The following is a 14,144-nucleotide window of genomic DNA, read 5'->3' as shown; positions in this document are numbered from 1 at the left end:
CTATCAGCTCTACTGCTACATTGTAACAACATGTCACTTCTCATGCACAGAGCAGCTCTACTGCTACATTGTATCAGTTCAGAATTGCAAACATATCCTCTGCCTCATTATAGAAGCTTCTCACCCCTCTTGAATTCAGGATTGAAAAAATATTATAATGGAAACTCTACTGCTACATTGTAACAACCTGTTACCTCCCCTGCACTGACCCGCTCTACTGCTACATTGTAACATCCTGTCACTCCTCATATACTAAATAGCTCTACAGTGACATTGTGTCAATTCAGAACGGTAAACATATCCCCTGCCACATTACATCAGCTCAGAACTGTAAACATCTGTACTGCTACATTGTAACAACCTATCCCCCTCCTGCACTAAGCAGCCCTCTCGCTACATTGTATCAATTGAGAATTGTAAGCATCTCTCCTGCCAAAGTGTATCAGCCCATCATCCTCACCTATGCCAAACAAAACCTTATATCTCCTGCTACATTGTATCAATTCAGAACTGTAAACACCTCTCCTGACACACTGCATAAAACTATCCCCCTCTCCTACTCTAAGCGTATTTCCTGCTATATTGTATCAATTCAGAACTCATAGCATCTGAGAGAGAATAATTCTACTGCTATATCGTATCCACATGCCCTCCTTTGTACCAAGAAAGAACATTTCTCCTGCTATAATGTATCATTTAAAATACAACTACACCTCTCCTGCTACATTTGTATCAACACATCACCTTCCCCTGTACCAAGAAAGAACTTATATCTTTTGCTGCAATGTATAAACTCAGATCTGTGAACATCTTTACTGAGGTATATTATTATGTGATAGAGAGTTGTATCTCTGTTGATATATTTGGGGGGTGGAGGTTCTGGTGTAGAGGGTTGATGTTGTGGCACACATTTGGCAGAAGGCCCTTACTTTCACCAAACATGTAACACATCCCCTGTTCTATGCCTCGCTCACCACATTGTGTCAGCCTGACATATTTGTCCTAATTCACACCAGTTTTCTGGCATGAGTTCTAATGGAAATCTACACCAGTTCCTAACATGTAGCTCTCCATTCTGGTGCACAGGACTGCGACTGATTCATGAAGAGGCCGGAAGACTCTTTATAAATCAGCCGTGTCCTTGTCAGGCCATTTATTACCATCAGCGTACGAAACGATGGTCTATAGAACATTGGTCCACATTGTATCAATTTTCACCCTCATGCAACAAGCAAGAACTTATTACATACCACTAGTCTTAAGAAATCGGCTACATTGTGTAAACTTACCATTTTACAAGAATTCAAAGGATTTTAAAAGGGAATCCAGCAGATCGATGCAGCTTCTACATGGTATGAACCTTCTTGGGGTATGTTCACACAGCCGTAAATAAAGAGGAATTTCTCTTAATTTTCCACTGGTGGCATTTTTGCCATGGCCTAGCCGTGACGGGATGCGGATGCAGTGTATCAGTATTCCATCACGGCATCCCGCTCTTGATTAGGATAAACGGGCCCAATCAGGAAGGAGTCTCAAACGTGAACCCCATGGGCATGATCTGTGGCAAGATCAAGCAGGACGCTTCTTTTTTCCGTGTTCTGCTGCGATCTCTGCCTCCCATTGAAAACAAGGGGAGCCAGAGTCTGGGAGAAATGTGCTCTGGATTTGGGGGAGAAATCTGCGTCAAAATCTGCGTGACATTCCTCTGTGTGAATAGACCCTTTGCAGAGGTGTAGCTTGCAGCTCCTGGGCCGCACTGCAAAGTCTGTAATGGTGCCTATGTGCTGTGTATAATACTGGTGTCTTCCTATGTTGTAGAGAGGTTCTTGGTCACCCACAGTGTCCAGGGCCCCATAGTCATTGCTACCTCTGCACGCCCTATAGGAACACCCCCGCTCTCTTATGAACTAAACATCTATCCTGCTGCAGTATCAATTCAGAACTGAAACCAATTCCGATATAATAACTCTGCTGCTACATTGTAACAACATATCCTCTCCTATACAAGCAAGAACATCTCTCCTGCGACAATCTATCAATTCAGAACTGAAAATATCTCTCCTGCTACATTGTATCATCTAATATATAACTACAACTCCACTGCTACATTGTATTGCTTTCTATCACTCTCCCTTGTACCAAGCAAGAACTTCTAATTTCCTGATACATTGTATCAGCTCAGACCTACAAACATCTTACGTGATATGTGGGATCATCTGAGACATAATTGAATCTCCATTGCAACATTGTATCAATATATCACCCTCTCTTACAACAAGCGAGAAGTTATTACATATTTCCTGCTACATTGTATCATCCTATCCTCCTCTCCTGTACTAAGCAAGAATAATACCTGCTACATTGTATCAACTCCAAACTGCAGACATCATTTTTACTATGTAGTATCATCTGAGACATCATTTTATGTCTATTGCCACACTGTACAAAACATATCATCTTCTTTGTATCATATCAGAACTTACTGCAACATTGTATTGGTATAATACCCTCCTTATCACATCCATATGGCTACATTGTATTAAATTTACATCCCTCCTGCTATGTTGTATGAGCTTATCAATGTTTCCTATATCATCTATATGGCTACATTGTGTCATTTGAGACTTTGGTCCCAAATTGATTTTTCATAACGATGACCTATGATGACTTATGTGATCTGTGCGGGGGTCTTTGTGTCAGGCCCCACACATTGCATACTGATGGCTTATACTGTGGATAGGTCATCAATATTAAAAAAAAAATTAAAAAATACTTGTGATCTGAAAACTCCTTTATTTGCCTCCCTATTGCCACATTGTATCGCCCCATCACCACCGTTACATCTAAAACTACCCATACACATGAGATAAAAGTTGGCTAAAATTGGGGTTTTCATCTGACCATTGCTAGAAATATTATTGTGAAGGATCATTCCTGATAACCTATGGAACATATTGTCTCTTAAAATGACAAGGTTGGAAAATGTTATCCATGGTCACCCTAAACCACTTGTGTCTGGTAAACCAAGGGGGGGGGGGTGTCTTTTTTTTTTTTAATGGACACCCTAATCATCTGGTTTAGTCTCCTGTTGCTGCTGGAGATGGCCGAGCACTGTACTTGGCTATCTAGCTCAGTCCCATAGACAGTGAATGGGCCATGCTTGGCCTTTACTCCGTTCACAAAGGACCCTCATTCACATGATAGGTGGGAGTCCCATGGGTCAGAGTTCTCAGCGGGATTCTGACACCTGGGACCCCCAGTTGAGCTATATAATATGGCAGCAGTGCCTTCTGCTTTATAGGCAATGTAATGTCATATTCATTGGTCAAATGATGTGATGGCAGCTCAGTCCCATTCAAGTGAATGGGCTGAGCTGTGATACCAATCACAGCCATATTACAATATATGTTAAGTAGTGAATAGGCCTCAGCGTTGCAGCTTCTTCTCATTGGAGCAGTTGGGATATAAAGGGGTCTCGGTATAACAACTGTTGACCTGTCCTAATGATATTAAGCCCGGAATACCCCTTTATATCCCAACTGCTCTATGACATCCACATATCACTCTCTCCATATCTTCTGCTACATTGTATCCTCTCAGATCTTAATAAAGTCTTTCTCTTGCTACATTGTAACGATCCATCCTCTTCCTCTGCACCATATTATAACTTGCTCCTGTTTATCTGTCCTGTTACATTGTGTCGTCTCAGACCCTTCCCATCCTGCTATAAGAGCCCATTCACACCAACACGTACCAAATTATCCTTTGTCAAAATGGACCTGACACAGCGAAGAAGTATTGTCAGTGCTTTGTGTATATGGGACTCTCCATATCTATTCCAGCTCTCGTCATCTCAGAATTTATTACATTTTCAGATCATTTTCATACGATGGGGCTGATTTATTAAGACGGACGCCATTCTTAATAAAGCCCCCGACAGGAGCGGGGCATGGCTGATTTATGACGAGGAGCACGGCCCTGCGCCAGAATGGAGGGACTGGCGTAGATTTCCATCATAACTGGTGTGAGATATAATGAATATATTAGGAAGGCGCCCCCGCCCCGGCCCACCCTCATTTACACAATGAGGCACAGAATGGGGGTTGTGGTGAACCTTGCACCAAATGGGAGTCACAATATCATCCCTCTGCACCAGTTTTGATAAATTCCCCCATTGAGTCTAGTGGCTTCCTATTATACCGCTGACATATTGCAGGTGGTGCGGGGACTCTGTCACTTTTAGGTGGGTCTGCCGGGGTCCTACATAGAGGCCAAGGTGCTGGAGTGTTCTATGACCTGATATGTGATGGTGTCAGTATATACTGTATGCAGGCCTTTCTGTTGTTCTACCCCCACCCCCATCCCTTTTTAACCCCTGCCTCCCTTATCTGCTGTTTCCTCCAGCTATCTCCCACCTCATCATTCACCTCTATCTGTAAATAGCAAACATCCTCGCTGATAGCAGATGTGTATGTTTATTGTAGGGCTGACAGCTCATTACTTCTCTGTTACTTTGTATCTATGGATTGTTTGACTCCCCAGACCAGAGAGACGTCATCTTCAGCCTTCTAGAATAGAAATCATCAGTATGGCCTAAGAGACTCCGCAACAGATTCTGCCTAAAATCAGAGAGAAAAGTCCTGCAAGGAAGACCTTCCTCTCTGGGGGTTTCAGTATAAAACCGGTGGAAACCTGGCGGATCACATTATAGTCTATGGCGTCTGCAACAAAAAGCAGTTTTTCCACCTTAGCCTAAAACAATAGATTTCCGGACATGTTGCGTCCTCCAGGCCAAGAGAGACATGTAGTTTTGGCACAATTTAAGCAATATTGGCCAGGCATCTAATATGTAAGGGGGTCTTCACTCTCTCCTGCTAGGAAGTGTTGGGGGAAAGAAGGATGGTGCAGATGGATTTCGGCATGCCTGATCCTTTTGTTCTCCAGGGAGATAAGACACCAGGGAAGTATCTGGCAGTGACTTGCTCACTTCTCCCTATAGAGAAAACAGATCAGTCATGTACGCACGTGTATGGAGGGGACGGAGGATGCTTGTTTGGCTAACAGTTACCCCTTCCAACCCGCCATGCATATGCATATAATTGCCTGAGGTCTGAGGCCGACTTCACCTAGATGTGACGAGACTGCAGATGAGGGGAACATTTACCTTATTGACTCCTTGTAATGAATGCCCCATGTCATGGCCAGTAGGAGGACCCTATATATATACAGTACATATACATATATGTATATATATAGTGTGTATATCCTGGATATAATCTATGTTCCTGGTATACAAGGTGAACTTTCTCCTTCCCTGTTATAATTGAATACCGCCCTGTAATAATCCTCCTCATTATCAGACAATTATGCTGTAACCGGCCCGGGACATCATATATCTCCATCCAATTGCTTCTCTAATCCGTTTTTCCATACTTGATGTTCCGTACTTGACTTATGACACAACCCCGGGGCTCTGAAGAGGCCGTAGTCTGTTTTAGCATCGAGTCCTTCCAAGGATCACAAGGTCCTGATCGATAGGTTGTGGCTTTGATCGTGGTACAGATATTTTGTGGCATCTACAGAGAATGCAAAGAGGGACCAAGATATAACAGTGCAGCGTAACGTCTTATAAGACCGTACAATCCCTGCTAAGGAACAAATAAGTCTTCCTTGGTGGAAAAAGGAGAATTTGCTCTAGCGCCACCTTTTGCCTAGTGACATCATCAGGGATTAAAGCTACATCAGAATATCTCCTCTAATATCTCCCATCTATCAGGGTTATGGCTCCTCATCCGTGCAAAGCAGGTAGTGGCTGGGTGGGTGAGAGGTCATAGATATAGGACAGAAGGAGCACTAAGGTGGCCCAAAATGGTAGTCCCCATAAGAAGACAGAATAACCCTTCTGACCCATGTCTATGACCCATCTGTTTGGCACAGATAAGAGACAATAACCCCAAAACCCCTGTCTGTGGATGGGACTCTCGTCTTTTCGGACTTTGCTTTGATCCCATATCCTGCCCCTAGGTTTCAGGACACCAGGCATTGATCGATAGGTAACTGCCTTCCAAAAGGTGGCCCTAGAACAAGTTCTCCATTTTTGACCTAGGAGGACTGGAGGTCAACCCATCCCTGTCTGGTGACCCCAGACCCCTTAAGTCATGAGTATTCCTGAGGTCCACCATACACTACAAAATATCTGTCCTGACTGATGGAGCAGACTGGCATTGAGCTGAGCTAATTGTTTTAGGCCCATACACATAATGATAATTGGTAACGATCGTCTCTTCCGGTCGTCTTATTAAAAAACCATGACCTTTAACCTGGCGCCGTATATTATACCGTAAAATACCAATAATTGAATTATGATATTATGAGAGGAAAGGCAGGAAAGTGGATGAGAATGCAGGGCCCCATGATAATGATCTGCTGTGATCTCCAGGGGAGGGGGTCAGGGTGGGAGGCTCTAGCCTCACCTTCCATCTCCCAATCCCATTATCTCCTCATTTATTTTCCTTTGCTTTTCAAGCTGTTGGTTTAATTATGGGTTGTGTGAAAAGGGGAAGAGACCCTCAGCAGCGGCCATTTACACTTGAAATAACCTGGAGGGGGCTGGGCAGGAGAGCACAGGGGTCCCTATTATCTGGGGAATTCTGCAGATAAACAGCTGCACCCCAGGTCCACGGGAAGAGAATATGTCCCGGGTCTCCTCTGTCTCTATCATGCAGGATGCACGGGACATTTGAATATTAAAAGGTGATGTCTCCTCCAGATAGAGGGCACAATGTAAGGGGGGAGCGGCGCGGAGCACCTGGGGCGGCACAGATAGAGAGGTCTTTATAGGGCTGCAGAATGGAAGGAGGTGATAAGGACGCAGAATATTATTATAGACCTCTACAGAGAACCTCACAATGTCAGCGGGACACAAGATGTACAATACGTGTCTATACAAATCCATCTCCACAATGGAAGGCAGCACGAATATAGGGGTAGGAACAATAGGGGGCGCTCTGGAGTTTATGGGGCTGCTAAAATGTATTAAAAACATGACAATCATTAATAGTTAATATGACCATAGTCAGAGGCGTAATGTGAAACTCCATGCAAAATATATACAGTCCTATGAAAAAGTTTGGGCACCCCTATTAATCTTAATCATTGTTAGTTGTAAATATTTTGGTGTTTGCCATGTCAGTCTGATCTATCTAATAACTGATGGACACAGTAATATTTCAGGATAGAAATGAGGTTTATTGTACTAACAGAGAATGTGCAATATGTATTACACCAAAATGTGACCGGTGCAAAAGTCTGGGCACCTCAACAGAAATGTGCCAGTAATATTTAGTAGCTCCTCCTTTTGCAAAGATAACAGCCTCTAGTCGCTTCCTGTAGCTGTTAATCAGTTCCTGGATCCTGGATGAAGGGATTTTGGACCATTCCTCTTTACAAAACAATTCGCGTTCAGTTCAGTGTGATGGTCGCCGAGCATGGACAGCCCGCTCTCAAATGATCTGAAAACAAAGATTGTTCAACATAGTTGTTCAGGGGAAGGAGACAAAACGTTGTCTCAGAGATTTAACCTGTCAGTTTCCACTGTGAGGAACATAGTAAGGAAATGGAAGAGCACAGGGACAGTTCTTGTTAAGCCCAGAAGTGGCAGGCCAAGAAAAATATCAGAAAGGCAGAGAAGAAGAATGGTGAGAACAGTCAAGGACAATCCACAGACCACCTCCAAAGAGCTGCAGCATCATCTTGCTGCAGATGGTGTCACTGTGCATCGGCCAACTATACAGCGCACTTTGCACAAGGAGAAGCTGTATGGGAGAGTGATGAGAAAGAAGCCGTTTCTGCACGTACGCCACAAATAGAGTTGCCTGAGGTATGAAAAAGCACATTTGGACAAGGCAGCTTCATTTTGGAAGAAGGTCCTGTGGACTGATGAAACAAAGATTGAGTTGTTTGGTCATACAAAAAGGCGTTATGCATGGCGTCCAAAAAAAAACAGCAGTCCAAGAAAAACACTTGCTACCCACTGTAAGATTTGGTGGAGGTTCCATCATGCTTTGGGGCTGTGTGGCCAATGCCGGCATCGGGAATCTTGGTAAAGTTGAGGGTCGCATGGATTCCACTCAGTATCAGCAGATTCTTGAGAATAATATTCAAGAATCAGTGACGAAGTTGAAGTTACGCCAGGGATGGATATTTCAGCAAGACAATAATCCAAAACACCGCTCCAAATCGACTCAGGCATTCATGCAGAGGAACAATGACAATGTTCTGGAATGGCCATCCCAGTCCCCAGACCTGAATATCATTGAACATCTGTGGGATGATTGGAAGCGGGCTGTCCATGCTCGGCCACCATCAAACTGAACTGAACGCAAATTGTTTTGTAAAGAGGAATGGTCCAAAATCCCTTCATCCAGGATCCAGGAACTGATTAACAGCTACAGGAAGCGACTAGAGGCAAAAGGAGGAGCTACTAAATATTACTGGCACTTTTCTGTGGAGGTGCCCAGACTTTCGCATCGGTCACATTTTGGTGTAATGCATATTGTACATTTTCTGTTAGTACAATAAACCTCATTCCAATCCTGAAATATTACTGTGTCCATCAGTTATTAGATAGATCAGACTGAATGGCTGCTGCAAACACCAAAATATTTACAACTAACAATGATTAAGATTAGTAGGGGGGCACAACTTTTTCATAGGACTGTAACAAGGCCCCCACCTCCATTACACCGTGTATTATGTGGCAGAGGGACCTTCGGGGTCTCTTAGGATCAAAGGACCGATGATTACTTTATCCTCCTCAGAACTCACGTAAGGAGCAGTATTATAGTAGTTATATTATAGTACATAGGAGTAGTATTATAGTAGTTATATTCTTGTACATAGGAGCAGTATTATAGTAGTTATATTCTTGTACATAGGAGTAGTATTATAGTAGTTATATTCTTGTACATAGGAGCAGTATTATAGTAGTTATATTCTTGTACATAGGAGGTAGTATTATAGTCGTTATATTCTTGTACATAGGAGTAGTATTATAGTAGTTATATTCTTGTACATAGGAGGTAGTATTATAGTAGTTATATTCTTGTACATAGGAGTAGTATTATAGTAGTTATATTCTTGTACATAGGAGTAGTATTATAGTAGTTATATTCTTGTACATAGGAGGTAGTATTATAGTCGTTATATTCTTGTACATAGGGGCAGTATTATAGTAGTTATATTCTTGTACATAGCAGTAGTATTATAGTAGTTATATTCTTGTACATACGAGTAGTATTATAGTAGTTATATTCTTGTACATAGGAGTAGTATTATAGTAGTTATATTCTTGTACATAGGAGGCAGTATTATAGTAGTTATATCCTTGTACATAGGAGGCAGTATTATAGTAGTTATATTCTTGTACATAGGAGTAGTATTATAGTAGTTATATTCTTGTACATAGGAGGTAGAATTATAGTAGTTATATTCTTCTACATAGGAGTAGTATTATAGTAGTTATATTCTTGTACATAGGAGGTAGTATTATAGTAGTTATATTCTTGTACATAGGGGCAGTATTATAGTAGTTATATTCTTGTACATAGCAGTAGTATTATAGTAGTTATATTCTTGTACATAGGAGGTAGTATTATAGTAGTTATATTCTTGTACATAGGAGCAGTATTATAGTAGTTATATTCTTGTACATAGGAGGTAGTATTATAGTCGTTATATTCTTGTACATAGGGGCAGTATTATAGTAGTTATATTCTTGTACATAGCAGTAGTATTATAGTAGTTATATTCTTGTACATAGGAGTAGTATTATAGTAGTTATATTCTTGTACATAGGAGTAGTATTATAGTAGTTATATTCTTGCATATAGGAGGTAGAATTATAGTAGTTATATTCTTCTACATAGGAGTAGTATTATAGTAGTTATATTCTTGTACATAGGAGGTAGTATTATAGTAGTTATATTCTTGTACATAGGGGCAGTATTATAGTAGTTATATTCTTGTACATAGCAGTAGTATTATAGTAGTTATATTCTTGTACATAGGAGGTAGTATTATAGTAGTTATATTCTTGTACATAGGAGGTAGTATTATAGTAGTTATATTCTTGTACATAGGAGTAGTATTATAGTAGTTATATTCTTGTACATAGGAGTAGTATTATAGTAGTTATATTCTTGTACATAGATGCAGTATTATAGTAGTTATATTCTTGTACATAGGAGCAGTATTATAGTAGTTATATTCTTGTACATAGGAGGTAGTATTATAGTAGTTATATTCTTGTACATAGGAGTAGTATTATAGTAGTTATATTCTTGTATATAGGAGTAGTATTATAGTAGTTATATTCTTGTACATAGGGGGCAGTATTATAGTAGTTATATTCTTGTACATAGGAGCAGTATTATAGTAGTTATATTCTTGTACATAGGGGGCAGTATTATAGTAGTTATATTCTTGTACATAGGAGTAGTATTATAGTAGTTATATTCTTGTACATAGGGGCAGTATTATAGTAGTTATATTCTTGTACATAGATGCAGTATTATAGTAGTTATATTCTTGTACATAGGAGTAGTATTATAGTAGTTATATTCTTGTATATAGGAGGTAGTATTATAGTAGTTATATTCTTGTACATAGGAGCAGTATTATAGTAGTTATATTCTTGTACATAGGGGGCAGTATTATAGTAGTTATATTCTTGTACATAGGAGTAGTATTATAGTAGTTATATTCTTGTACATAGGAGGTAGTATTATAGTAGTTATATTCTTGTACATAGGAGTAGTATTATAGTAGTTATATTCTTGTACATAGGGGTAGTATTATAGTAGTTATATTCTTGTACATAGGAGTAGTATTATAGTAGTTATATTCTTGTATATAGGAGGTAGTATTATAGTAGTTATATTCTTGTACATAGGAGCAGTAGTATTATAGTAGTTATATTCTTGTACATAGGAGGTAGTATTATAGTAGTTATATTCTTGTACATAGGAGCAGTATTATAGTAGTTATATTCTTGTACATAGGAGCAGTATTATAGTAGTTATATTCTTGTACATAGGAGGTAGTATTATAGTAGTTATATTCTTGTACATAGGAGTAGTATTATAGTAGTTATATTCTTGTACATAGGAGTAGTATTATAGTAGTTATATTCTTGTACATAGGAGCAGTATTATAGTAGTTATATTCTTGTACATAGGAGCAGTATTATAGTAGTTATATTCTTGTACATAGGAGTAGTATTATAGTAGTTATATTCTTGTACATAGGAGTAGTATTATAGTAGTTATATTCTTGTACATAGGAGTAGTATTATAGTAGTTATATTCTTGTACATAGGAGTAGTATTATAGTAGTTATATTCTTGTACATAGGAGCAGTATTATAGTAGTTATATTCTTGTACATAGGAGTAGTATTATAGTAGTTATATTCTTGTACATAGGAGTAGTATTATAGTAGTTATATTCTTGTACATAGGAGTAGTATTATAGTAGTTATATTCTTGTACATAGGAGTAGTATTATAGTAGTTATATTCTTGTACATAGGAGCAGTGTTATAGTAGTTATATTCTTGTATATAGGAGCAGTATTATAGTAGTTATATTCTTGTACATAGGAGGTAGTATTATAGTAGTTATATTCTTGTACATAGGAGTAGTATTATAGTAGTTATATTCTTGTACATAGGAGGTAGTATTATAGTAGTTATATTCTTGTACATAGGAGGTAGTATTATAGTAGTTATATTCTTGTACATAGGAGTAGTATTATAGTAGTTATATTCTTGTACATAGGAGCAGTATTATAGTAGTTATATTCTTGTATATAGGAGCAGTATTATAGTAGTTATATTCTTGTATATAGGAGTAGTATTATAGTAGTTATATTCTTGTATATAGGAATAGTATTATAGTAGTTATATTCTTGTACATAGGAGCAGTATTATAGTAGTTATATTCTTGTACATAGGAGTAGTATTATAGTAGTTATATTCTTGTACATAGGAGCAGTATTATAGTAGTTATATTCTTGTACATATTTTCAGTATCTTGGCTTTGGATCAAAAAAACCACAACAAAATTTGCAACAAAAAAGCAGTTTTTCTGCAATGTGGGGCCCCGGCCTTAACCTAGAACAACAGATTTCCGGACATGTTGCGTCCTCCAGGCCAAGAGAGACTGGTTTTGTATCCTCTATTATTCATCCTCATGTCTTTGGTCCCTGTACTCGGACCCCAGCACTACACACATGGATCTCGTATACACTTTGGGAAGTTCCTTCTCTACATTATAGAATTTTTCCAGGGATTCACAATCAGGTTTCTTTGATTCATTCACAGTTTATCTTCGTATATCTGAGAGTCCATAGACAAATATTGCATATTCTATGAATGTAATGAAAGTCTATGGCCAAAGATTCAAGACTGTGCTAGAAATCAGAAGGGTTTGTTACTCTCTGCATCACAAACACAATGCGAGTTGTATAAGCGGTATTATTACAACAGATGAGGTGTCACCGGTGATGTCTATGGAAAACTGGGAGCGGATCATCTTCATACAATCATAGTATATAGTATAATACTGTATATATGATATAGCATTAGATTGAAATATACTTGACATAAATAATTTGTATATATTATATATACACACACATATACGTTATAGTATACAATCCAGAACACACATCTATAGACTACAATCCATACTGTGCCTTTAGACCCCCACACAAGACAGAGAATCCCCTAAGGAGTGGGGGAGGGGTAAGGGGTATATTATACAAAGAGGTAATGAGAAGAGGAGGGGTGAGGAGCCAGATTTAATATGGATAAGGGGATAGGAGAGGGGGGCTAGAACAACAAAGCCTAATGTAAGGGTAGATGAGGCTCGGGCCTGTGTTATTACACCATTATCCTGCAGTCTGGAGGTGAGGACTTTAATTAACCCATCGCCTTCCTCCATTCTCACCTTACAGTATTTCGCTTCATTGTCCAGCCTCCCAATCCTATGTGAACCTTGACCTCTATTCACTTAACTCCTTCACTTCCACATTGTCATTTAACCCTTCAGTTGACCATTTCTTGCACCGTACAGCCAGTGCGGAGTCTCCTCGGGTCTCGTGCACACGACTGACGTATAGTCCTATATACGACACTGTAACATGGCGCCTATAGACGTCTTCGGGGTCCTCACTATGTGCAGGTCCTGCGCCATATGTCATAACTTACCTTAAGGAAACCGGAACATATGGAGAACGGCTCTCTGCAGAATAATTGTCTTATTGATGGCGCATTGTCATACGTCTTATTTATTGGGAATCATGTCGTTACTTGTAATCGCGCCATTATCTTAATCCGTCTTCATTATTAACAGGCTGTAGGAGACTAAAGAGGAGAGAATGTCATTTGTTAAGACATAGCGCCACTCTTATCCGCAGATTGTGTCTGGTATTGCATTCACTCAAAGGGGATTGACCTGCAGTACCAGAGAACACCCACTGATGAGAGTGGCGCTGTTTCTTTAAATAAAGCAGTCAAAGCACATCCCTCCTCTTAAAAGGAATTTGGCACCAATTATACAGCAGTCTCATGGTCATAGGCAGCAGTAATTTGCAGCCGACTCCTGGAGGTCTATGGAGAGATTTGTAGACACGCTCTGTGCAGGGAGGGGGAGGAGATCACCTGTGACATTACCTATTGTCAGTAGTGAATGCAATGAAGGATCTGGGTGTTATCTATAGAGGTCTTATCTTCAGTTATAAGCCTGTGAAGTGACTGAGGTGCAATGAAAACCCCTACAGAATTGACAAGTATCAGCTTATTATTAGGCTTAGTGGTCAGGGAGAAAACTGCAATATTTAGTATTTTTTTTAAGTGATAGTGACATGGAAAAATAAAAATAAAATCATAAAAAATTCTTATAAAATATGTTTTACATAAAAACGGTAAAAGTATTTTTTGTTAGAGTGACCTACACACGGAGAGATCTGCGGCTGGCGCTTTATATGATCATCCAATATGGCCTGGTCTATTATGTCGCCCCTTTCACTACATCCCTATGAAAACAAATGGGACCCCCTTGTAGAGGGGCGCTATTAACCTCTAC

The sequence above is a fragment of the Leptodactylus fuscus genome, chromosome 11, assembly GCF_031893055.1.
Source record: "Leptodactylus fuscus isolate aLepFus1 chromosome 11, aLepFus1.hap2, whole genome shotgun sequence".
NCBI classification, from domain to species: Eukaryota; Metazoa; Chordata; class Amphibia; order Anura; family Leptodactylidae; genus Leptodactylus; species Leptodactylus fuscus.
Note: the sequence above shows the minus strand (reverse complement) of the source record.